The 27,798-nt window shown below is 52.2% G+C and overlaps 1 pseudogene; it reads right to left on the bottom strand.

Moving 5' to 3' along the window:
* The window catches only part of LOC119103041 (monocarboxylate transporter 10-like), a 70,235-nt pseudogene extending 63,284 nt beyond the window's left edge, over positions 1-6,951 (bottom strand).
* Positions 6,952-27,798: the final 20,847 nt, after the last annotated feature.

Here is a 27,798-nt window from a genome sequence, read left to right on the forward strand (position 1 = left end):
ATTGTGTGGTGAACACGGCAATCAAGATATGGACTACAATGAATGGCTAATGGAATTGAACGGATTGTTTCAGAGTGCTGCCCGTCGGTAACTTGGGCTCCGGTAGAGTAACAGGCAGGGTCATATGGCAGAGTCTTCTGGTAGCATCGTCGCCGTGGCAACATTGACCTTTGCCGCGATTTCACACATAACATTATTCTTCTGCATGATTTCACATATAGGTAAAGAAAAATGTTCAATATTGTCGGGCTTATTCCATGACAAATTATCCGGAACATAACAATCTGATTAGATAAGTACGGGTTGTCCTCGAACAACATCACTTTTAAAAGACATGCATTTGTAAAAGAGCACACAACATATTACATTTCATATTTGTATTATAGCCTAAGTCAAGCACCTTTGGATACCACATCATTCAATCCTGACGATGACCAGTTGAGAAAAGACGAGAGAACCAAACCTACCCAGTTATACCTCCCGTGTTTAAATTTCATCTTAGTCGGAGCACTTGTGCGCTCCCACCCCTAGATTTGTATCTATGTGGGTATCTTAACAAGCGCCCGCGTGGCCGGTTGAAAGGCTTTGCTTGGGTGTGGGGTCAATTTCACCCAGCTGAGCTCTCAAAAGCTTAGAAAGCTAGAGACATCACATTCACGGATTGTATTGGCCTGTACGTGAACCCACTTGTGTCAAACCTTGAGGTTCCTAGGTCATGGCATTCGGGCCAAATAAGATCAAAGGTCAAATTCCAAATCGGTGACCAAAGTGCTCTCAGACATCCCCATGTAACCACCGTGAACCTAGATTCCTGTCCTAAGCAAAGCGTCATTGGTTAGCATTTAAGGTCAGTGACCAGGTGTGACCTTTTGAAGGTCATGCTAGCCAAAACATGAGTGTGCGTTTGAATAAACATCAAGGATTACCAAAGGCAGTATGTTTGTAAAAATAAAATGTCGAACTGAGTCATTTTAGGTCAGTATCTATCTAGATATACTATCTAGATATATATATATATATATATATATGTATATATATATATATATATATATATATATATATATATATATCCATATCTAGATATATATATATATACATCTATCTATATATATATATATATATATATATATATATATATATATATATATATATATATATATATATACTTAAGGCGGTTTAGGCAGCATATCAAAACGCGCGATAAAATCGACATGTGGTAATCTCACGTAAAGTGTGCATACCTACGCTGTTACAAAGAATGAAACCGCCACCGTTGGTGCATAAGGAAATTTCCCCTTATCAAACTGACGACGGACATAAGAGCTTCCACTAACAATACTCCTGAAGGTTTTCTCATGCATCATTCATAAATATGGCATCCTTTTACGCACGTCGAGGTGGCTGGGCCAAAAAATCTTCTTAAGCCTTTCCACAACTACTGGAAATGTGTGCGCTTGCAGACAGCGAGACGGACTGTCGATCAGAGACCTGCCCAGACCACGGAAGGCGCTGCTCTGCCAGAACCGCGCCACTTGACCCCATGTATCCCACTGATGCAGCGTGTGATCACCACAAAAGCCAGACGTATGGTCCCATCAGCGTGTGGTCCGGCACGTCAAAGTGTCAGCACTCTGAACAAATCACGCGAAAGCTACCGCTCTGATCCGTTGGGAAACCGGCCTTAATGCACAGCAGCACATGGATGTGCCGGCAACCCGAACTGCTCTGCGCTTCAAAAAGCAGGACCCACACGTGACGCTCGTCAGTTCGCGTGATAGTATCTCGCACTTGGACAGGAGCGACGTAGGTCAGCCCGCTCCCTGTCACCTGCATGTTGTAATGCCGACGACGTGGTCATATATTTTGCATTTCATTCGGCAAGACTTTGGATTTCAAGAACCACGCAGGCTTAGACCCTGGAGGTATGTTCAGTTGCTTGACCACGGCATTCATGAATCGCACGGCAGTTCTTGAATATGTTCTCGACAAATGCTAAATTCCTTGAGCAGACTGCCCATCACAAGTTAAACACAAATAACAGAGGTCTAGTGACATGTATCCATTTATGTGCATTTGTAGCCATACCTCTATATGACAGTTTTGTGTGTTATTTTATGTTTGCATACATAAATAGCCACATAGCCACAGAATCCTCACAACAGTCGTTGAGATGGCAACAACCTGAGAAGGTCACCGGTCGCCTCCCGGACCAGAGGCGGCAGACCATTCACGACTTCCTGCGTACAATGCGGCAGCGCCTTTTTGTAAAGTCGTTCTCGGAGGCCAGTTACGATGGTCGTATATCTCAAACACGCGAAGTCATGAACGTGTGAACCGAGCAGACACATCAGGGTGTTTTTAAAGGAATTTAGGCCATGCCTCCCATTTGCGTTCCCAGCTCTATCAGTGAAACATCATTCTCGATGGCCATTATCTTGAATACACTTTGATGGCATTCTACGGAAAGCCTTGTAGCGGTTTGTATACATGTGTCGCTCGCCACCATCGCACGGTGCTATCTAGATAAGAGCCTATGACTCGGCCAGATCATGCTCCATGTTATTCTCACTCTGTCACTCTGTTAATAGTTATTAAAAAAACAACGTCGATGCCTCGAGGTCCACGCAAAAACAATTTTTGTTTTACTTGGAATCCGGTCCTAGCCCGTTCACCTCAAGCAGTCGCTCCGACTCAGTAATGAAGAGCATGCTATGCTAAGCTATAATCATGAAAAAGCGACTTGTCCTCTAGCTCCACGCTGCTCCCAAATTAGCCAGTATGCAGCGGTCAGTATCATCACATAGTTCTGGTTTTGACCGGGCGGCACGACGCCGTGGGAGAGATACGAGTGTCATGAATCAGATAAAGGTATAATCCGAGCGGATCTGTGGCCTGTCAGCATGAAGGATGATGTATGCTTTGGATAAATGCATATAATGCCACCGTTGGAACGGCTATAATGTTGTGATGGTTCTAGGTGGCGTGAGCCGGCGGAACCAGCTGTTGTGACTGGCAGTGGAGGCCTAAACCGGCAACATTTGCTTTACCCAATCCATCGGTATGAGCTCAGCTATTGATGGAGCTGCGCGCATGCCCACCCGATGTCCAATTCTAATCCCCCCCCCCCCCCCCCTGTTAACGGTCCGTTTGTATTTTGTACAGTACCTGAGTTCTAGATTATGCAGGAACATTTGCGCACAATCTCTTTACTCTCAAACGCTGGAAATGACGGAGCAGTGTATACAATCGATCCCCGCTTGCTTCGCAGGGCGACGAGGTCACGCTGTTGGCGTCGGCAGCTCCGCCTTCTTGAGCTACCGACTCAAGTAGCTTCCCCTTGCCCTTGCTTCATCTACACTTACTCTTGACTTGACCCATACTCATATTGGTGACTCTTCGCTTGGCACGAAAACATACTTCTTCTCGCGAGCGCTGTGTCCAACACCGGCATCGTGCAAGCAAGGATTTCATGGATCATCACGAAGATTGAACCCGTTCCACGCGCAAACTTGGCAGCAGCCCGTGCAGCCGTCCGCGCTGTGCGTCAGGCTAAATAAATACGGCTAGACAGAAATGCGGGTAGCCGGACAGATAGACCAGCCTACGCTCGGACGCAAGTCAATTATAAAAGGCTGTTTTTGGATAAAGACGTAAACACTTATATTGTGTAGTACTTTCTGACTTCCCTATCAGACACTTCTTAAATGCCTTACCCACACATGTACCCGTAACAACCCATGCCCATATTACCCGTAATTTTGACAAAAGATGTATCTAACTTAACTTATCATTCATTCAAAATGGGCAGCAATGATTCAGTCGGCCTGTTAAGTCGTCTCCTTGCCGTGTTTCATGCGACATCACATACCTTTAAACACAATATTTCCTGTCCAAACGTAGCAACATATCTGCCACAACCATGGGACATTAAGGTAAGCGACAGACAAAGTCATGGTCTTTGTTTAATGCTTATAGCCTTTCCATGCCAGCCTGTAACAAAACAGCTCGGGCGCCTCACCAGCGTCTACTACATCAGCTGAAATTGCCGACATTGAGGGAAGGATTCTTGGCTGGGTGAGGACTTGGCTGCTTCACAGGTAACTTAGAGTGGTGTTCAGTGGTACAAAATCTCAGTGGGGGCCAGTGGGAGTGGGTCCACAGATGTCAGTGTTGGGCTCGTTGCGCTTTATCATTTTGTGAGCAATATTGAGGTAAGATTATAGAGAAGGGTGCTCCAATTTGCTGACCATATCAAATTGACAGGGGTGTCGAAAAATGCAGAATAGATGGGCCAAATTCAACTTGACTCGAGAGAAACTAGTGATCTGGGCTTTTCTATGGCATATGCCATTCAATTACTGTTAATGAAAGCTGAGACATTTCGGCATTTTTGAGAGTGGGGATACTAGTTATGAAGTGAGAGGCCAGAAATTAGACCAGACTGAGGAAGAGAAGGGCTCATGGGTCATTATTTCCAGGGATCTAGAGGATGGAAGGCAACTTGGGTGCTCCTGGGAGCCAGGAGTTTGGGATGTCGGGACTTATTATCAGGAATGTCTATTGTGAGAGTAGGAAAGTTGTCAAAAAATTGTGCTTAGCCTATGTCAGACCACACCCAGAGACTGTGGTCAGGCTTCGTCTCATTGCTTCCAAAAAAAATACAAATTTCATTTTCATGCTTAGTCAGTCAAAGTCATTTGTCATTTTAGTCAAAGAGCGGCGAATCACTGACATGAACTGTCAAACCAAGTAGTAGAAGTCATTCTTAAGCAACACTTAAAACTTATTGGATAAGGTCTATCTTTTCAAAGGTCTCATTCATAGTTAAATTCTGACAGGTCAGATGGCAAGAAAAGCTTGCGAGAATGTGTGCGGAACCTGAGGTAGGCCAACCGCGATGGGCCCTTTTTTGTCCAGATGTCTTTATGTCTTTATGTCTTTGTTTTGAAAGGTGACAAGTTTCGGGTTGTCAGTTATCATGTAGGTTGGCCAGGCGTTCCCAACCGGGGGAGAATTCACCAAGAGGGAAATACAGAAATAAGACAGTAGTATTAGCCTCATTCCTCGGATAAAAACCAGGACAATGGAATAAATTTGAGTTGATATTTCGGCAACATGTCGTTATCGAAACAATAGCAGAAGTCAATTTCAGTTCCGCTTTTTAATATTCACTTCTGCTATTGTTTCGGTAAAGGTATGTTGCCGAAATATCAACCCAACTTTATCTTCATTTTCATGGTTTTTATCCGAGGAATGAGACTAATACTACTGCCTTATCTATGTATATAATTTTCTTCGCTAAGGTACCGAATAGCTTACGTAAAAAAGAAATACAATAATCTCATGGAAGAATGGGATTGCAAGTTAGCCAAATGATGTGTGAGCCAGGAAATATGGCCGTTCAGGCAGCACTTAAAGGTAGGGGATACCTGGAAGGTCATGTTGCCAGATGCACTATCATGCACCACTTGCACCAAGCCGCAAACATTGTGCTATAGCAGCCAAAAGCAGTGGCAGGGTTTCACTGGCATGGGGTATGCAGAGACGAGCGTGGTGCAAGAGTTCAATTATGTCTGTTGATTCGTGTATCGTAGATAATGTCCGAAAACAGGGAGGGCCTTTGATACCCCTCACCCGGTGGCAGTTAATTATTTCTTGAACTGAACGTGAGCTGCAAGCATAACTTCTGCTAATGAATCCCATTTATAAATCACCTCCAGAAATCTGAAACCAATGTCGGAGGCGACCGGTGCCGAGCCGAGCCGTGCAACAGAACGTATCGCAGAATAGGCGAGACAAACCTTTCGGTGGCTTGCAGGCATTACAGGACGATATTGTACCTTGGTTATCTCATGTGTGGCGACTTCAACATAATCATTAATTTAGGCGCGCTGCCTTCACGACAACGCAGCAAGCGTTGCCACAAAGCGCAGACCGTTGTGAGGAGATCTGGTCCCAGCACTAAAGTGGTCCGCGGTACTTGATAATAAGGACACAGAACTGTGGTCAAACAGCGCACAGACATCACTGTACTGACATTCGGCACCACGACACGGCCATTCTGGGTGAGGCGTCCCTCCCCCCCCCCCCCCCCCCCTCCCACGCCCTCCTCATTTGCCCGGAAATATGGAGCCTCAGGTGGAAATCGAGCCGTCGGAACGGTGCAAGTCCTCTCGAGTACGCCTGTCATCCATTGAAACAGACAGGCGTGCACACAACCACAGCACCAAGCAGGACGAAAACCTCAGGTGATGTGTACAAGAATTATAGCCCATGTATCTCACACTTGGTGAGTTTTGAAAGCACAATGCAGTCAATAAATCCAAGCGATGCCTTCTCGATCACATAAGCTGGGGAAGATGAAGCATGAGACTCATCATTTAAGTGATATTCATATTGACCTCCCTGTGCGCTATAACTGCCTGCGCTGCATACTGACCTCGCGTCAGTGAACCGAATCACTAAACCTGCCCGAATAAAGACCATACCTCACCAGCGCCCGCGCAGCCCGGGGGGAGGGGAAGCACTGACCTGTGGCGCAGACGGACGGCGGGGAGGCGCCTTCCGCATCGCGCTCCGCCAGTTTGAAGGCGTGGTGGATGGCCGGAAGCAGCAGACCGAACGCCATCTGCAGGCCTGTGACGCTCGAGTGGAGCAGCGCCGCCACCGCCAGCACGCACCAGCCCCAGCCGCCCTCCGGGTAATAGTGCGTGCGGATGTTCTGCACGCTCTCCTCGGGCAGCGCCCTCATGTTCAGGAAGGACGGCAATAATTCGTCGTCACCGGCCGTGGCTGGCATTGACATGGAGCGGCCGTAGTGTTTCCGGATGACCAGCTCGGGTGACTTGACCAGGTTCAGCTGGGTAGTGCGGGCGCGCAGCAGCGGCGGTCGCTTGAAGCGGCGCGGGATGAGGGGCATCACAGGCGCCGCTGGAGACGACGAGGTGGCGGCCGGCGCTCCTCCGGCACAGCTTGTCCGCTCGCTGACGGCAGCGTCGCCCCCGGTATCAGGCCCGGCTGCGGCCGCGTCCTCTGTCAGCGTGTAGAGTCCGGCCAGCGGCGGGCTCGTGCCGCCAGGGCCGGCCCCCGGCTCCTGTTTCGACTCGAGCTCTGGCTCTGGCCCTGGGCCCGGCTCTGAGTCCTGCTCTGGCTCCGGCCTCGGCCCCAGGCTTGGCTCCGTCCTCTGCCCCAGCTCTGGCTCCCGCCTCGTCTCCAGCTGCGGATCCGGCTCCGGTCCTGGCTCTGGCCCTGACTCCAGTTCCGGCACGTCCACAGCGTCGGCCCGGCGGAGTGGCCTCCGCAGCGGCGGCGGCGGCGGCGGGGCGGCCATGGTCCGCGGGGTGTGCGGTCCGCCGGCGACGCTACCGGCGGCTGACGTCGCCGTCATCGGTCAACGCAAGCGGCATAATGCGCGCCGCCCGGCGCCTGCGCCGAGCAAACAATCCCGGTTGTATTCCCTATCGACCAGCGGCAGGGCGTAATGCGCCTGATTGCGACAGTGTGTGACGGCGCGAGTGGCGGATCGAGTCTTCGAGGAGGGACGTGAGCCGACGACTAGCGGCCAGCCCTCCGAGAGCAGACCGACGCTGTTTGCGGATGGAGTTGGACGCCGCGTGCTGGCGGCGCGCGTCGGTCTCCCTCACCGCGGGCTTGCCGCCTCTGTTCCGCCGGGTATTGTTCGTAACAGCACGGGAACCCTCGCCTTCGTGAGGATGGGTTTGTCCACTGAGGGAAACTCGCTCCCTTTACTCTGGGCACAACTGTCCCAGCGGGAGTTCGTGGCGGCGGTGGCGTAGGGTCGGAAAGTAACGTCAATTGAGTTAGGTCCTCTCAGGAACGTCGCGAATTATTGCCTCCAGAGGTGCACTGGGAACGGCGCGGAGGACGGTCAATCAACCGGACCCGGCCGCAATCCACTCAAAAATACCAACAGCGCCAATAGGCGGAGGCAGCTCATGAAACGATGCAGCCGGCGGCGGGCGTCGTTCTCTGCCCGGACGCCACTTCCAACAGGCGCGCGATCGTATCGCTACAAAAACACATTAGCTCACCGCGCGACCGACGACCATCCACGTAGCTGCCGCCGAGCGCAGGCAGCGGCCGAACACGCACCTAATCGACCGTGACGGTCGTCGCCGGCGGGCACGCCCCGGGGGACGACACGCTCTCGGCGCCGCTCTCCGGCCGCTCAGTCGGCTAGGAGCGGCGCGCCTTATCTCGGTGGCCTGTCCGGCGCGTGACGGGTGCAGCGTGCCGCACTATCTCCGTCGGCGACGCGCCGCGCGCCGATGTCACCGGCTGTCGGCGCTGGCCGCGCGGTCGGCGGCGGCGCAGGAGGGCCGCTGATGTCCCGCTGTCAGCCGAAGCGCTACTTGTCAGCGCGGACGGACGCTGTCCGGCCCGCCGTCGGCGGATCTCGGCCGACCGAATCAATCACTCCGCGCTCTACGAGCCACTCCACTCGTCCGTCTTGATCAAGCCAACCACTTGTCACCTGGGACGGGCGGAGTAGCGCGTCAAGATCCTGCTGTTCCCCGCGAACGGGAGCGCGTCCACGGCTGGCCGCTGCCGCGCGGCTCTGGCGGCGCGTCCGCGACGGCCGGCCGCGCGCCACTGCCCGGCCGAGTGTCACTCTCTGCAGGGGCCGACGCGCGCTTAATCTTGGCCCGGCTAATGGCCGCGAGATGAGCGAGCGCCGTGATGAATCGGGACGTCCGATAACCGGCCGTCGGCGGCGGCGCGTCCCGTCGGCACCGACGGCGGCGTGTCACTGGGCCGCGCGCCTCGTCGGCGCTCGCGACGCGCCCCCGCACGCGCCGGCCGGCGCACCTGCCGTCGCCGCCGACGGCAGGGCCGGCTGGCGGCGGACGCAGTGACCGGGCAGGCTAATGTGACGCCGGGCATCCGTCATCGCTGCTGACCGCGCCGACGCCGCCGGCGGCCGGAAGCCGCTGACCCAGCGTCCGGCGGCGGCGGCCGAGTCCGCGGGCGGTCAGCGAGACGGCGGGGCGGGACCGCAGGCGGTCAGCGAGACGGCGGGGCGGGACGGAGTGGGAACTGCAGGGGGCCTGTGGGAGGGCGGCGACGGGGGTGGGCGACGGCGCCCGCCCAGGGCGGCGCTGCACCTGTCGACCGTATTTTTTCCGCGGCGCCGCCGCTGTCCGGAGAGCGCCTGCCAGTGGGCAGGCCAGCCAACCGTTTGGCTTTTGCACTTTAAAGCTGGAAACTGTCCCGAAACGCTGTTGGCTTGGTTGACCAGCCACTGCTATTTTGCTTAGTGTGGCATGCCGATCGTTGAGTGCAGGCCTCAAAACTAGTCATTTATCAAAGTTTTATCGCTTGTTTAATGGGGTACATTGTCGAAAGTTAGCTCTGGTGAGGTTTTATCATGTCAGAAATGAGCCTTGATGCGGGGCAAAACGTGTGCCGCTCCATGTTACCCGTGCAGCACATTATTGCCGTCCTTTAATCACCACCCGGGTCGCCGACTGGGCCCGGCCGACTGGCGCCGCGCTTAGTCCATTACATCACCAGCCGCTGCCAACATCACCCGTTGAGCGCCGGGGCGGCCCGCGCGTCCGCCCCCGCGCGCTCGCGCGGCAAATCGCCCCCGTTCGCGGCCGGGCAAAGACGGGCTCGTCGGGCGCGGCGGGTCGGCCCATCAGTCGGGACGCCGCCACAGAGCTGCCAGCCGTCGCAGAGATTTATCGAAGGTCGTCACCGCCGGGTCAGAGCGGTGTGCATGCGACGGTCGGGCCCATCGAGGGGGACTCAGGTCTACGGTCGGGGTCGAGGGTGGATCCAGGTCCATGGGAGAGGGATCAGGGAGAGGTTTATGTTCATAGCGGGGTCAGTGGACTCGGGTTCAGGGAACGGTTGGGGAGAGGTTCAGGTTTACGGCGCGTTCAGGGATAGACTCAGGTTCACGGCAGGCTCAGGGATAGACTAAGCTTCACGGCTGGGGTCGAGGGCGGACTCAGATTCACGGTAGGGATCAGGGAGAGGCTCATGTTTACGGTCGGAGTCAACGGAGACTCAGGTCCACGGCTGGGGTCAAGGGCGGACTCAAACTCACGGCGCGGTCAGGGAGAGACTCAGGTTTACGATTGAGGTCAAGGACAGACTCAAGTTCACGGTCGGGGCCAGAGAGAGGCTCTGGCTCACGGTCGGGGTCAAGGGCGGACTCAGGTCCACGGTCAGGGTAAGGGAGAGACTAAGGTTCATGGTCAGGGTCATTGGGGACCCAGGTCCACGTTGGGGGTCAAGAGCGGGCCCAAGTCCATGGTCGGCCAGGGAGATATTCAAATATAGCGGGCCTGGCCAGGAGGAAGAATAAGTGTCAGCAGACCTGGCCAATTGACGCTTGGCAGCGATAGCTGCTGGCGTGTGCAATTGTGCTCCTTGAATTTTTGACAAGCTGGCCATTTTAATGAAACAGGAGTTTGTCTTAAGTTATATGTGTGTGCCACCTAATAATCTTATCTAAGTCATCAAAACCTACTTCATTAACACTGCTTTAGTAAAAGCATAACTTAAACTACGTTTAGAATACGCAGAACGATTTATGCTTGACCTGTCAAGGTCAATGTCAATTAGGTACAGAAATAACACACCCACAAGTTAAGTTACATTGAAAAATACTGAATTCTGCCCGAAGCAGAGGGGCAGCGGCTTTATATCACTGTTTTCATTTTCCTCGTCGAGTCTTCCATACACATAATGTATGGGATATATAATAGCCATTACACATTAGCCCTGCTTTTGGTTAATGCGGCCGGTAGAACATGGATGTTTTTTCAACAAAATACAGAACCTTTCCTCATCGTTAGCGTTTGTGTTGTGTATTATGCATTATTTGTACTATGAGCAGAGCTCTTATGCTGAGCCTTCGACATTCAAAGCACTATTGTAACAATTCCAATAACAAATCAAAGTTTGCTCCATAACATCGTTTAACTAGTACCTCTGGGTGTAATGAAAGCTGCTAACTCACCATCAAAACCCTGAGCTCATAATGCCCCAAAAGTAGGAGGGGAAGACCTTTCTTACTTATAAAGGGTAGGCATTGGCGTCATTTGGAGGTTTTGGAGCTGTCGTTGTTGGAGCTTTGGAGACAAAACAGTGCGTAAGGAAAGGAGACTGTAGGCTGTCGTCACGCGACCACGCCGCTGTCTCGTGCGGGCTTCACCATCTCTGATTTGCACTCCAAGAGCGTCAACGGCCCACTTACTAAATCGCGCCAGCTAAAATTGTGTGTAGGCATCTTCGAATGGGCCATCGGGTGAATGGACAACACCCAGCGGCCAGAAGGCGCGGCATGGCCCTCCTGACAGCAGAACCGCGATGCTGGACGCGAGAAGGTTTCAGGGAAATCCCTGGCTTTGATCGCGACGTACCAAAACTTTCGGTAACCCCATGGAGGAATCGAGCCGCAGCTGTTGCTCAAGCTGGAGCATCACATCAGTCGAGCAATACCTTATTTTCCGCACGCTGCAATTTTTGCGCAGTTTTTGCACAAGCCAACGTACTGAAACGTAATAATGGCTATGACTGTTTCCAGTGTGATGAACAGACGTGATGCATAGTGCAAGCAATGGCATGACAAACATCTGACGCGTTTTCATATGCCACAGTTCAGCTATGGTCGCGACAATGTGTGACGTCACAAGGAGACCCGGCCCGGTCAGACCCTCACGAGTTCGACCTACACACCCCGACATCGCAGCTCGCCTGGCGTGTTTGCCAGTACCCGAACGGGCCTGGCTTCGATTCGAGCCGCGGCAGCAGCCTCCGCCGCCGGAAGGGATGAAGCGGCGGCTGGCAGCGGGCCGCGGCCGAGCGCGCCTTTAGCCGGAAGTGCTCTGCGGCGCTGGCACGGAGGGTCGCGACCGCGCGAGCCGCCGCCCAAATAACGCCCCACTGTCCCCTCCCCTCCCACCTCGCCCGCCTTCTCTCCGCCCGCCGATTCATCTTGCGGGACTCGGCCGGCTTAGGCGCTCTGTGAGCGCCGCGTGGGCGGCCAGCCCGGCCGCGGCGGCTTTGTTACCCTGAGCAGCCACGGCCAAGTGAGTGAGCACGGTAATTTACAGGCGGCGCCGTCGAAGGGGAACAGCTGGCGGGACGCTCGCGGAACAAAAAACCATTGTCGGCGTGGCAAACAGACTGAAATTATAAACATCATAAACAGTTTTCATGGGCTCCACTGCCATGCCAAAATTGTAAGTTGTTTGCTCCTGGCTATTTATCGGGCCATTTGCAATGTGTGAACAGCGAGAAGGCATGTGACTTCCCCGGTGTTATACGACCTTGATCCCGAGTTTTACATCCAGACGAAGCAAACAAAGATCTATAATCGCGCTGTCACGAGACGTTTTGTACATACGATGCAGACGGCAAACAAGGCTCTAAAATAAGCGACGGGCCAAAGTAGTGATGATATGCGAGGTATAGGCTGTAGGGGATCAACAGCTGATATCACTGCCTGAAGGGCGGGCAGCGCCTTTGGAAGCTATCACACAAATTATTTGCAATGAATGCGTATGACTACTTTCACGTAGCATGGCAATAGGAAGTGAAACGGTGTCACCCAAAAGCATGCTGTAATCAATTCATCTGGGTTGTCATTAAAGTATAGCAGACTGACTAAAAAACGACCAAAACTATTTTACTTATGCATGAGCATGTGACTCTATTTTTGCATACGGATAGTCGACCGGATTAAAGGTAGCATCGAATTCGCCGCGCTTCCGGCAGCGAGGCCCTGACGCTGCCGTCCACCGGCGGACCGGCAGCGAGGCCCTGATGCCGCCGTCCACCGGCGGACCGGCAGCGAGGCTCTGACGCTGCCGTCCACCGGCGGACCGGCAGCGGGGCCCTGATGCTGCTGTCCACCGGCGGACCGGCAGCGAGGCCCTGACGCTGCCGTCCACCGGCGGACCGGCAGCGAGGCCCTGACGCTGCTGTCCACCGGCGGACCGGCAGCGAGGCCCTGACGCTGCCGTCCACCGGCGGACCGGCAGCGAGGCCCTGACGCTGCTGTCCACTGGCGGACCGGCAGCGAGGCCCTAACGCTGCTGTCCACCGGCGGACCGGCAGCGAGGCCCTGACGCTGCTGTCCACTGGCGGAGTCTATCTCACCTGCCGAGGCGTCAGCCACAGGAACCCCTCGGATTGGAAGGTCTTGAGGAAAGCAGCCAGCCGAAGTAGTGCGGTGTAAGCTATCATTTGATTTTGACAACATTTTAATAAAAGCAAATAAGTTACAAAGTCTACGGAACAAATGTCGAACGCAGGTTCATAAAACCAAATTTGTGCAAAACACGTCGCTTCAAATGCAGCATCTCAGCGATTTAGAACAAACTTTCGCACATCGATTTTTCGGTCTTGGCCGGAAACATTTGATCTACCTGCATACGTGCACGCGTGCAGTTAAGTTTTGATCTAAAAGGTGGTAGTATCCTATTATCAGACAGCTTTCACATTTAACTGGTGTATGCGCTGGTGCAATCCTTTGACAAAGCATAATAGAGTGAAATTATATTTTAAGTGCCAAATTCCCACTCATCCTAAGCCAAACAAAAGGAGTGAAAATGTAATAACCCGTGGATGTTTTTCCACACAGACACTCTGCGCAAAGCATCGTAAAATATTTAATCAGATAAAAAATGCTGTGTAAATATTACCCCGTTTTCAACTGGTTTCTCTTCGGTAGTGCTCCCTGCAAGTTATTTAGTTAATAGTGATAAGAGTTACTCACGATTGGAACAGTCCTAACTATTTTTTTTTTTATGTTTTATTACCTTGCGGGGACAACTAACGATCTCCGGAAAAATTATGGCAACTACGTACCACAACGCGCTTAGACTGCGTGAGTTCATTTCTGTTTGACGTATCTACAAAGAGCAATCGTTTGCTTACTCTTGCGAATATTAACTCCCGGATCAACCCTCTGATAAATGGGATGGGGTGCTTCAGGTGTCGAAGTTTTCTGTTTTCCGTTCTTTTGACAAATACGTTGAGTTGCCATCCTTATGTTTCCTGTATGAGACCCTGCAATGTCGACGATCGCGAACACGGAAAAATTTTCTATGTAGCCAGCACATGTTTAGAGTAGACTATAACACATACATAGACAAGTTTCATCGGATGTTCCACCGTTTTTGTTCAAAAACTCGTTACTGCAAAGCAAAGCGCTGTGAGTGGCACACAACTCCGCCGGGACGTGATACCTTAGCTCACAAATCATGCTACTACAGCATTATATCGAGGAGTAGAAACAATAAGACAAGAAAACCTTCGTGGGCTCATATCACGATCATCCAAAAGTTGCCGAAGTCCCATTAAAGTGACTTTGATTTGAAGTGAGGCTGTCTGCTGTATAGGAAATAGTGTAAGCCGAAAGACAGCTGGACCAACACGGCTGGTCACAGGTTAAACAGTGTAGGTGCGTGAATAAGCATAGTAAAGCCACGTTCAAGCATCAGTTGGAGATCGTCTGGGGCAAGAGTGCTTGGCGTTTATGCTTAGTGACGTGATTGATCTACAGCCTGCAAACGCTCAATACCATGTCCCTTTTACAACCGCTTCTGTGCTGTTCCCGTGCACCGCTCTTCCACCAAGGGGTCTGCCGACATCCCCTCGGTCAACTGCTCAAGGCTGACTCCAGGTGGTAACTCAGCTCCTGGTATGACTTGTTGTCATTAGGTAGAGTACATGCAGCGGCACGACAATAATAAGGCGGTATACCCCGAGGGCGTTGTTCCAGGCCTTCCCGTCTGTCCTGCTGGTGATGCCGCCACCAAACGCTGTACTTATAGTTACGCCCACGACAGATCCCTCATCAGTGTCCCTGCACAGTGCAGGGTACTTATGAGAGTGTGCATCATGCCCATGTGAGTGAAGTATGAGGTTGGTCCTGCGCTGAGGGCCGTTGGAGTAGACTAGGCATGTAGTTTGATACATGTGGAGACCGGCTGTGAAACGGGCGAGCAGCATCCCGAGAGAATTGAGGGTCCCTTCGAGATACACAAGCCTAGACAGAAGCGTAGCGTAGCGTAGATACACAAGCGTAGACGGAAGGGCGTCTGGCTGTCAGGCAGCTAGTCGACCATCGGGCCGAGCACCACCAGTGCCGCAGACTTCAGGCCAGAGCCCGCCACCAGTCAGTCTTGCTGAGCATTGAAACTTGTCCAATCAGGCCGGCTCTTCAGTCTTGTGGATTACCGACAGTCATGCCGCGTTTCACTGCTGACTGAACCTGATGGCAGCGAGGTGAATCCGTGACTCTCCAGCCTTCGTCGGAAGCTGAGGTGTGGAGGGCTCCTTGTAGCGCTACATGTCTCAACTTCCTCTTTCAACCATGACCAACAACTTCCTCCTTCAGCAGCACTTTCGTAAGCAAATGCTGCCACATTTCTTCCGTGGACGGTCGCCACAGTTTTCTCGTTAACTGAGCTGGCATGTGAGGCAAACGAAGTAACTTCCCCAGCGCGCCATGGGAGCCAGTGGCGGGTACGCACGCCTGCTGACACTCGGATAGCGAAACTGCACTACCAGCAGATCAGACTAACAGCCAGACAGCAGGCCTTTTTGTGAACAGACTACCGTCAGTGCCAGGAAGAAGCCGCATGCTGAAGTCGTTACACCAGCAAGCAGATGGACATCGATGACAACGAAGGCGAGATAGGCATACAAACTGAAGATAACTATGAAAACTACCAGAGAAATGTACAGGGTGCTGGTTGGTAGTACTGTGTTCAAGGTCTCTTCTGATGTCGTGACTCTATACTTCAAAGGTCTTCTCTGAGTTTGACATCTGACCCTTGATTTGGCGTTGAATTAGGCCTCACCTCACAAAGATAAACCTAGAAATCGATTTGCAACACATGATGGCCCTCAGAAAGATATGTTACTCAAGCATATTTGTCATGCACATCAAAATAAGAAAATCGGTTAAAATTCAAGATCGCAGCGACTGCCATCTTAAATTCTAAGAAATGCTGAAGGTCGCATAAATAGCAACCAATTTAATTCGACTTTCTTTATTAAAGAGGACGTATTGTCATGAAAAGTGTACGTTAGTCAACATTTTGGCAGCTTGACTAAGAGGCAAAAACAGCAACATTCCGAGCGTGCGCCATTTGGCCAGTTTGTCCAGTGCTGAACATCGAGGTTAAACAGTCCCCTTAACCTGGGAACGAAAACTGCATTACTGTTCTCTTACACCGTTGCGAACTGATGCATATATGCTCACGCTGAACACACACACACACGCACACACAACACACACACACACACACACACACATACACACAAACACACACACACACACACATATATATATATATATATATATATATATATATATATATATATATATATATACGTATGCACGTGCACACTTATGTTCATTTTCAGATATATACTATCATGTATTCCGAGCATCTGTCCGTCGTCCAAGCGGGGCAAGGTTTGCAGGCGTATGTCTTCCGTGCGCACAGCCTTCGGATAAGCGTATGCAAGCCGTGCCAGTCTTGGATTGTCATGCTCACACTGAGGCCCGGCTTCCTGGTGAGCGTGACCTGGTGAGCTGACCCCCCCCCCCCCCTAAAAGCTCCCCGGGTCCAGCTACCACACCGAACCGGCTACGTCTCATTCTCTTTATGTGGCGGCAGAATCAATTTAGATAACCCGCGATGCCCGAGATAAGCTGCAGTGACTGCCGTATTATCGTTTGTCTTACCCGGTTCCCCACTCCCATGGGTCTGGGATAGCTCTCATTGGTCCGAACGGGTTTATTCAAATCGTGTTCAATGTCTTTGGTCTAAAATTGAATGGTCTCCTAAAGTGATGCTCTATATGCCCAGATGAATGTAACGAGCGAAGTGAGTCGGCGGCTTGTTCATGTCGCTCCTGATGCGGCAATCGTGTGGGTTCCCGCCATCTGTCTGTCGGTCCGTCTCTACGTCCAGACTGTCACACAGAGACTTCCTTCATTCTGCTGAGTGGAAAGGAAATAAGCTGATACTGTGCACAGCATTCCACATTTCCAGTTCATTTGAACCCAAACATCAATGGTGTGGATGCTCGTTAAAGAAAATACTTCAGATGCTCATTAGGGGATCATCTTGACCTTGTGGTTGGGAACCAAGGCGGGTGTGTGACCGAGTCGGTATCGGTATCGGTGAAATTTAATCCATGAGGCGCTCTGCTGTCCCTGCCTTTCTCTGGCTTCTCTGGAGATGAGATGGAACGAGCAGTTAGCACTAACGACACACATCCATGGAAAAGCATGACATTGGGCTACCAACCATCCTGCAGGATCACAGAGAGTCTTTGCGAGCTTGGAACGCTCACCAACCACAAAGCGGCGCCCGGGAGGGAGGGAGAGGGCAAGGGAAAATCTTGGGCGGCTGCCGCGCGTAGCAACCCGGGGGTGGTCTGTGGTCGGGGCGGTGGGTCGGTGAGAAGTGCGAAGTCGGTGAAAAATGAGAGGTCGGTGAGTAGTGAAAGGTCGTTGAGGAGTGAGAGGTCAGTGAAAAGTGAGAGGTCGGTGAGAAGTGAGAAGTCGGTCAGAAGTGCGTGGTCGGTGGGACGTGAAAAGTCGGTGAGACGTGACAAGTCGGTGAGAAGTAGGAGGTCGGTGAGAAGTGAGAGGTCGGTGAGAGGTGCGTGGTCGGTGAGAAGTGAGAAGTCGGCCAGAAATGCGTGGTCGGTGAGAAGTGAGAAGTCGGTGAGACGTGACAGGTCGGTCAGAAGAAAGAGGCCGGTGAGAAAGAAGAGGTCGGTGAGAGGCATGCGCGCCGAGAAAGGCGTCCATCCAGAGGCACGCACCGAGGGGCATGACTTGATGTTTTACGCTGGCTGGCGGAGGCGGGCCAGTCCATAACAGGCGGGTCAAGCGATAAAGTTTGACCACTGGGAAGTCGTGATAGCACCGACCACGCCTCTCGAACTGACAAGGCGTCCGGTGGCTCCTCTGTGAGAAGCTGTGACGGAGGACAGCAAAGCGGCGGCGTCGGCGCACTTCGGACAACTTTCTCCAGTGTGGATAGTGTGTGGGAGCGTGGTGTGCGGCGGCGTCACAGCGCCGCTGACAGACGTCCTTTCTTGCAAGTGCGACGAAAAATATTCAATACTCCATGATGAGATACTGGCATCACGCCGGAGATGTTGCATGGCGAACAAACGGATGTTCTCAGCAGTTTGCCGTGACGTTCCAACAAATGACGCCAGTAAGGGGGCCATCACTCCGGAGCTATGTCTGACCAGGGAGAAAACACTTCATGCGGCCAATGATTACGTGCTCCGGCACCAGTTAACGCTGAACTTTGCCGCCCGTCAGCACGTCATAGCAGTTTGCTCTCCATTGGCGGCGATATACGGCCCGCGCTCATCTGCTGCCCGCGATAGCGCCCGCTCCGTACGGCGCTCCGCTGAACGAGTGGCTCATTGGCTTCATCGCTCGGGGCGCAGGCCTCAGTGCGTCACGTCGGCGCTGATGGCGAAGATGGCGCACTGGAGACGCGTGCCGCATGAATGGCGACATCAATCTGCCGCCGTCGCTCTCCACTGCCAGCTGATGGGCGTGGAGCGGCGGGCGCGGCCTGGCGGCGGGCCGCTTCTGGGACCGCTGCGGCTGGCGCCGACACGCCGGCGGTCCAGGAGCAGACGCCCGCTGATGGGTGTGGAGCGGCGGGCGCGGCCTGACGGCGGGGCCGCTGCGGCAGGCGCCGACACGCCGGCGGTCCGGGTGCAGACGCCCGCTGATGGGTGTGGAGTGGCTGGCGCGGCCTGGCGGCGGGCTGTTCCTGGGGCCGCTGCGGCTGGCGCCGACACGCCGGCGGTCCGGGTGCAGACGCCCGCTGATGGGTGTGGAGAGGCGGGCGCGGCCTGGCGGCGGGGCCGCTTCTGGGGCCGCTGCGGCTGGCGCCGACACGCCGGCGGTCCGGGTGCAGACGCCCGCTGATGGGTGTGGAGCGGCGGGCGCGGCCTGGCGGCGGGGCCGCTTCTGGGGCCGCTGCGGCTGGCGCCGACACGCCGGCGGTCCGGGAGCAGACGCCCGCTGAGGGCCGGAGTCGATCAAATCAGCGGCCTCAATGGCATTGCCTCGCTCGGAGAGCCCCGGGCATCGCTGACGAATGGAGAGTCTGCGGACTGTCATTGTGAATGATGACGGCGACTGCCGCATCGGAGGATCTGCGCGACCGGCGGATCCACCGCGAGACTGCGGTCACCAAAGAGCTGGCTGGCAAGGTCGGGCCAAATTCTGAGAACTGGTATAGCTTAATGCGTTGTGTTTTAACCAACAGAGGGCGAGAGGTCACCCAACAAGGCGACCGGGTGATTCATTGTTGTGCTCAAATATTATACACAAAACAATGCGTCAATGGTCAACATCATACAAGTTCACGGCATAACATCACATGAACTTCCGATACATCCATCAAAGCATCCCACTGACCAGATTACCTGGAGCAATTTACAAAAGGCCATGAAAAGGTAAAAACTGATTTTTCTTTATCTGATTTAATGGATTTAAGATAACTTTTACAATGTATGGTGTTTCACAATGCTTGCCGAGCATATCATAAGGCATTGTTTAACATCATAATAATAAACGTAAAACAGAACGCTGGCACCTTGTCCTTGGACCCTGGGTGTGACATCAGCACGGGGCGCCGGATGTGGAATCGGCACGGGGCGTTGGGTGTGGAGTCGGCATGGGACGTGAGTGTGGAGTCGGCATGGGACGTTGGGTGTGGAGCAGGAACGGGGCGTCGGATGTGAAGTCGACATGGTGCGTTGGGTATGGAGTCGGCATGGGGCGTTGGGTGTGGAGTCGGTATGGGGCGTTGGGTGTGGAGTCGGCATGGGGGCGCTGGGTGTGGAGCAGGAAGGAGGCGTTGGGTGTGGAGTTGGCATGGGGCGTTGGTGTGAAGTCGGTATAGGGCTCGCGCGGACACGAAAGTGTTGAAGCTGCAAGAGCTGGGGAGAGCTAGGGTTTACCAGACAAGACCTTTAGGTTGTCGATTGACTGGAGGGGAGCCGTCCGGATGTTACTGGATGCCGTAGGTATCAGGCTATCCACACTTTTCGTTCGACGTAATTGTGATTCAGATCTGGAGAGAATCCCAGCTAACAGGCTCACTAACTCGCTGTCTTTGCTTTCGACGAGGCGCGCGCGAGATTCGTTCCCACCCGACGGGCTTAACCCACGGTCCGAAGCTATTATAAGCACCGCTCAGCCCTGGACAATCCTTTACGTCCGACGCCTGGAACTGGCCGCCGGACGGGCCAGCCGCCTGCCGGCCGACGCCAGCGGCTGTGTGGGGCGTAGGACTTCCGCAAAGAGAGTTTGAAGGACAAGTGCCGAAACGAGAAGGAATTTAAATGCAATTTTGCCACGTAACGTTATGAGGACGAATGCTGGGATTTTTTCGTAAGGTAGACGCCGTCCATCGTTTTTGCTCTTTCGCCCCTGGCGTCACCGACGGTGCCGATCGATCATAATCACAGCCCATCTCGCTGCGTCCACACATTAACGCTGCGACCTGCGCCCCAGCAGAGGCGCCGCGGTCAGCCTCTGGGCGTCGAGGGGCGCGAGCCACGCAGCCCGGCGCGAGCAGCCAGGCACCTCGAGTCTGTGGCTCTGTGACACGGGCCTCTCTCTCCCGGTACCCTGTGAGGCACCTCAGGCCCGTGGCTCTGTGACACGGGCCTCTCTCTCCCGGCACCCTGTGAGGCACCTCAGGTCCGTGGCTCTGTGACACGGGCCTCTCTCTCCCGGTACCCCTGTGAGGCACCTCAGGCCCGTGGCTCTGGGGCACGGGCCTCTTACCCGGTACCATGTGAGGCACCTCGGACCAGTGGCTATTTGACCCGGGGCTCTGAGCCTCGACGCCCTGTGAGGCACCTCGGGCCAGTGTTGGGAATATGGGCTGATCAGCGCCGAGCTCACCTAGAATAAACGTAAGGAGTGGCTGTTGATGGAGCGTGATTGGCTGCTGGTGGAGCGTGATTGGCTGCTGATGGAGTCCCGCTGTGATCCAATCCGTTTATGGGAGCCTTTGGGTGGTACTATTTCCTGCGCTTCGGCTAGGGACTGGTCATTTGGTTCAAAGACATGCTGCTGACCAATCGAGATATAACTTTGCCCGGAATATCCTGGGGAGACGTTGAGCGTCACAGTGCCTGTATTGTTGATGAGCTCGACGCCCAAATCGTCATTGGGGTAGAAGGGACATTTGAAACAACTACTCGATGTATGTCACTGCCATGATTTCGTGTCAGTCACAGTCGTGAAATATAACCATTTGCTTTGCGGGTCCGGTGCGTTTGCTGATTGCTGCACAAAATTTACGGCTTCAGTTAGTGTACGCAGCTCGTTTTAGGAATGCTTTAGGCTGGATGTGAATAAACAAATCAATTTTTCACCAAAGCTGCTCACATGGGTGGCAGGCACATTTCCTCAACTTCCTCAAGAGAGTTGTTGACGCGGAATTTCCAATCGCTGTGACGGCTCTTGGCTCTCTCGGCTCTCTCCTGATCGGGCTGGGTACTCCAGGCCGCGCGCCACCGGCTGTTCCGGGGTCGCTCGGGGCCAGCGTGCGACTGACGGCACCCTGGCGCGCCCAATACCGCCGGCCGCCTCTAAAGATGCCATCAGCGGGTCTGGCTCGCCCCAGAGGACTCGGGACTGACACGCCGCGGGGAGGGGGGGGGGGGCACCAAGATCTATGGGGCCGCAATACAACTGCAGCTCTTTGCGGGCGCCGCCCACATCAGCTCGCAGCAGGGCGGCACGATATTGTCTTGGTCGGCTGGCTGGAGCGATTGCTCGTTGGTGTCCACGGGGACGGCAGCAATAGACAGAAATAATTGCGGGTGTGCCAGACCCGCTCTTTGAATGGCTGGCACGTGCCTACCGGACATAAGTTTCCTTTTTTAAATACCGCAACAAAAGGCCTCTTGCTTTGCGATATCAAGCAAGGTGTAGGGCAAGAGATTGCTTATTACCGTACAAATGCAATGAATATGGGCGGTTCGTAATGAGAAAACCTCAAATGGGCCAAGGTGTAAGGTATATGGAATCTCCACATATGACAAAAGAGCTCTTCAAGAATGCTGAGCTCCCTTAAAAACATTTTGGAGGATAATACATGGCTTTTGTTGACACGAAACATTTACTTTATCTTCTCAAGTTGTGTTTATTTTCCAATTTCGTCCATTTGACCCCTTTCTAGTTGGATCCTAAGACTTCTGATTGTCTGCCTTTCATTCTTTACCTTTCTCTTTTTTACCTCGGTCTCATGTAGATTTTCAACCCTTCTAAACCTTTTGTTTACAAGCTGTTATATGCTGATTATTACTTTGCCTGACTTTGTTTTGCTTTGTTCCTCTGGCTTAATGTGCGCCTTGATTTGACATGCGTATTCTTGTATTCCCATTGTTGTTGTTTTCAGTAGGGACATTAACCTCCACGCCATCTAGAAGCTATCGATCCGTATTGGAGATTAAAAAGCGGCGCATAAATTTGCTAGCTAAGACAAGAATGCAACAAGCTGCCCACTGCATTGGCCATAGAACGAAAGAAGTCGGCTTAATCCTAGAAATTAATAGGCATACCCTTGACCTATAAAAGCGCAGCATGAACAAAAAATGAGCCGACATGACTTTTCAGTTGACAGGCAGTATAATAAAAACATGGAATCTCGACCAAGCCAGACACCGACGAAAAGCCACGATGACATAAAAGCCTTGATAACTGTTCGACGATCTCACGAGGCACGATGCTGCGCTGCATTGCCGCAGCGACGACCCGTGATTGACTGTGACCAGAAAACGTTGACTCACATTTCTTTTATCGTCGTGCACCACACTTCTTCAAAGCTGTGTTGCAGAAATGGAAAATTTACCTGACAAGCCCCGTGGACAGGTAAGTGGATGAAGTTTTCAATCTGCGTTGTTGAGAACCGTGACCCACCTGTGACTCGTAAGCCAATGTTCTGTTGTTAGAATCAGTAGAAAGTGCCTCCACTGTATCAATCCAGCAGCCATATTCCTACAGGACGAAACGCCTGTGTTCATGCAGTTATTGTGCTTGGTTGCCTTACAGGCCCTTCGGCGCGCGCCTAAACCATTTTGGATCGCTGGGATTAACGACAGACGCATAACAGAAGAAAAACAAACGGCATCTCTCTGTGAGAGATGTTTTGCTTGAGACAGCTGTCGCGAAACCTTAATGCGGTTCGGTGTGCGACCAAGTCACCACAGTTTTAAAACCCACTGTTGGGAACAAATTATTTATTTTCCAGTTCGGGACATAACATTGCGTGAAAAAGAATGGCATGTGGTTAATGGTTTGAAACAGGCCACCGTATGGGCATTTACGGGGCGCTATATCACAAAGTGAGGCAAAATGCGACTTGTCCGGATGCAGTGCAATGCAATTTCAATTTCAAACTGTATTTTCTAATTTCACTCACAGTACAATATAAGTGTATGTATCACCGGATTGAAAGACGGGATAATGATGGGTGATATCGTATCCGAGGGTGCTCAAACTGAAAGCCAAGATGGATTTCTCTCGTTTTAAGTCAAAGCTGAGATCAGATCTTCCGCCTAATGCATTTTCGCTATTCAGGTATGCAAGAAAAACGGCAACTGAAAAACCAAACTAATTTCTACACATTTACAAATATGGCAAGATGCTTTGCGTGCAAGGTATGGAGCATGCAACCATCCCAATTCATGCATCTCTCCTTCTACGGAATACCAAGCGTGACTGGACGTAGTTAGAGAGCAACACAAAGGAAAGAAGTCCGTGTGAGCAGGCCGTCAACATCACATTACGCCAACTAAATATTTAAGCAAACTGACATCAACAAACGTCAGTCTGTTTACACAGCCTTTTTAACGTGCGTCGAACGCGCACCTCTCGCCACGCTGGACATTCCTTTCGAGAAAAGGCTTTTATGGCGAGTTGGTGGCATGTTTAAATATCTAGTAGGAAAGTCATCCGCTAAATTGTAGATGATTGACCATGGTTCACTGATAACAGCTCTCCTCCTCACTTCTTTATGTACAATTATGTAAGCAGCAATTGGACCAGAGCTGAGGAATGGCATAAGTCGTGATGAGCAAACCATCGTGACTCCCAGCTGGATCACCGTCTGGTTCCCATCACATATATATTTGCAACCACAGACTGAAACACCGTGAAATTTTTCAACATGATGACGCGCAATTTTATCAAACTTGTGCTTTCAAGGCATTTCATTGCAAGGTGTTCCGGCTATTTGAGGCATGCCTGAAACGCTGTCACATTACCACTATTCCTTCCTTTCATTCGATTAGCGTGGAAAATGTAAAACTTTTTCAATTGTGAAACAGCCCCAACAACACGGATTGGAAACAGGTCCAGATATCAGCCACCAAGCGTGGTAGCGGCATGAGGCTAGCCGATCCTGACCAAGGAAAACAGACGTTTGTGTTGATTATAACGTGTCTCGATGCGTGCACGCCATCACTTGCTAAGTTGTGCGAAGCAGAAATCCGTTTTTTGTGAGGTGATGTTTTATTTAATCTATTGCAGATGTTTTGCATGGGTGACTTCATGTTCAAGGTACCCGCCATGCACAGCTTGTTGCGTATATTCTGAACCTACCGCTGAAACGGTGCTGTCCAGTTTCACCTATAGCTTTGCCTCCGTCCTTGCGCCAGATAGGACTGCAGAGGGTTTCAGCCCCGCGTTACACCGCGGCACGACCGACCCGGGTCTGGGCTGACCCTCGTCAGCCAGCTGCCAGCTGATTTTTCCATGTCAGTCGGGACAATGGGCCTGCTCTGAGACTCGTACCCAGTGCCTCTGGCTTACAAATCCAGCATTTTCCCCCGTTACATGAAGGTGACACTTGTTAATCCTTTGTAAGAATGGTTGCTAGATCTTGGCAACCAGCGCAGGTGAAGTCACGAGACCACGAAACAGTTCGCGAAACCAGTTGGATGAGGAGTGCAGACGAATGTGCCGGCCACAGCTCACTAACATACCTCAAAACCGTCTAAGTCAAGTTCGCCAGCAATCAACCAAAAAGCGAGCAATGCCACTTTTCTCCAAACTAATACATAATCTGGCGAGTCGATAATCTGGCGAGTAAATTAATCAACCGAAAAGCGGGCAGTGCCAGTTTCCCCAAAGCTAATCAATAATCAAGAGGCCTGAGATAAGGCATGATCCCATAGAGATTGGTCGTGATATGTGCGCTGTGTTCACTGTGGTCAAGATCCGCTCGCAATATTTGCGCATTTTTCTTTCATGTAGCCGCAGTTGCAATAACTATAAACAACGCAGGTTAATCTATTTCGAGAGCCGATTTGATTTGTGAAACGTCAGACCGTGACAGACTCACACTACGCCAGTTTTTTTTATATTTCGAACGAACCACGTTTGTTTGTGCATTGTGCTCAGACGCTCATCATCAACACATATCCGCCCGCTCTACTCACGAAGGCCCCATTAGTAAGTGTTCCCAAAGACCACAGGCTCCTTTCTCCGATGTTTTCGTATCGTAAACATGGTAATAACAGTTACGACTGCTATCAGTTTGCTCGTGCCACACTGTAAAAGGCATCTCGCTGGTTCGGTCAGAGTCATCAGTTCAGAAATATTGCGTCTTTTCCGGAAAGTGAAGGTGCTTTACCTAGCTCTACGCTACAGCTTCACAGTATCAAATAATCCAGCCGACTAACGAATTGCACTGTTGTCGATATTTCGTAGCGGCTCTGAGCTTCGCCTAGTGTAAAAAGTGGGGCAGAACGTGGCCCGTATGTTCATTCCCAGATCATGAACCCTATTTGTGGCGACCGGCGCACAGTGTTCACCTGGCTGGTATCCAGGGACGGTGGCCATCGACTGTGCACCAGGTAACCCGGTGACACCATCACGGACGCTTGCAGTGTGAGGGGACCGTGCCGTCCTGTCTGTATGAAAAGTTCATAGGTTGCAGACTGTGCCGACCCAAATCATCGTCCCCACACGTCTTCATACCGTGCTACGCTGGTGGATGGCCAGTTATGGTGAGGTTATACTTAGGGTGCGGAGCGCAATGCCTGATCCGCTCGGAGCGGTTCGTGCCCAAGCACTTACATCTGAGGTGGTCACCCTATCCTGCACTGCACGGTCTGGCTGCTTGTAGCTCGCTGAAGATTGATGAGTCTTCATTGATCAATATTTTCGTTTGGTTTGGTTGTTTTTGACTGTGAAGTTTTGGCATTATCTCCATGGTGATAGCAGTTGGGTCTCCTATCGCCTTGCTTGTGTTACGCCGTAAAACCATGAGCCTTTTCGGCCAGCAGCGACCAGTTGAGGGCTGCGGGATCACGGAAAGTGGATACTGGTGAGCGAAATAGCATAACCCCTGAGGGTCCTTCACTGAGGCGTGGCCTGCGCAGGGACCCCTACATGGATATCTGAATAGGGGTCCTGTGCAGGGTAAGGGCTGGGCGCTCGGACGGAGCCAACTGAACTCCCCAAAGCCGCTAAACCACCTAAGCATGGCGGGCCCATGTAGGTTGCCCCGGATAAGCCTAGGTCGCGACGATGTATTGATGCATGATATGAAGAACGAATGGTAGCTGGCACGAACCAAGGTGCGACTGCCTCAATTACTCTACCTACGTACGAATACCACATGCATCATTGTTCTAACCCCGGCGCCACCTGTTTTAGCTCTCAGGCATGCTGTCTAGCTTTAAGCCGCTCTTCGCCTGTGGGTCAGAGTTCCCGCACATGGTTTTGGATCGGTACGGAGTATGACTTTTTTTACTGGGTGTGACAAACAATTGGTAAACACGGCGGCGACATCAGCGGAATCTGTTTGTGCTCTCAGTGTATGAGTGAGCGCCATCCAGCGGACAGTTCCTCCGCAGTTTGATCCGCCACATTCCAGATGGCAGCACAAGCCTGGCACAAACGGACGTTGACTCGTGCGTCTCATGCTTGCATTATTACACGCGTGCGCAAGTTTTGTCGACTGTGAACTTTACGTGCTTCGAAGCTGTGTTTTGGCGTGATGTTTATGACTGGCTCAATGCAGGAGGACAGTGTCAGTGGTGTCGTAGCGACCTTTTCATGCTGGAGTACCCAATAAAATTTGGATGCCTCATGTATGCCTTCCACCCGCGCTGTTTCGCTCATCGACCACTCCGCTCTATGCCACCCTCGCCCCCGCCCTGCCAGGGCACGCTGCGGCCGTCAGTCGTGAGTCAGCCTGATGGCCGCGCTGGCGGGAGCTCGGCCAGCGTGCTGGAACAAATCACACAGAAAGAGTCCCTGTGCGGTTTATGGCGTCGTAGTGGAGGTCTCACACGGTAGCGGAATCCCAGAAATATTGCTGGCCGCGTGGGCTCTAATCTCAAGTAAAGAAAATCCAACAAGCCCCTCTCCCCCTCCCCCCAGATCCACTGCTGGTGCTGCTATTGATTGCGTCAGGTACCCTAAAATTCGAGGTTAGGTGACAAAAGCAAAGTGCGTGAAATGCCATCCTGCGGGAACTTTTCTGTTATGGATCAATAAAAAAGCGAAAAAAATGTAAGGTCTCTTTCCCGCACAGGTGATGAAGCGGAATAATTCACGTTGATAGAGTGCTGTTTTCGTGGAAAAGTTTGTCATAAAAAATCGCGCATATCCAGTTTCCTTCATTCTGTCCTGTATTGCCCATCAGTCTCTGTATCCGAAAATAGTACGATTATGGAATTGTCTCCTTCCTACAACGAGTTAGGCATGGTGCATAAAATGAC

The sequence above is a fragment of the Pollicipes pollicipes genome, unplaced genomic scaffold, assembly GCF_011947565.3.
Source record: "Pollicipes pollicipes isolate AB1234 unplaced genomic scaffold, Ppol_2.1 Scaffold_5724;HRSCAF=6776_pilon_pilon_pilon, whole genome shotgun sequence".
Classification (NCBI taxonomy): Eukaryota; Metazoa; Arthropoda; class Thecostraca; order Pollicipedomorpha; family Pollicipedidae; genus Pollicipes; species Pollicipes pollicipes.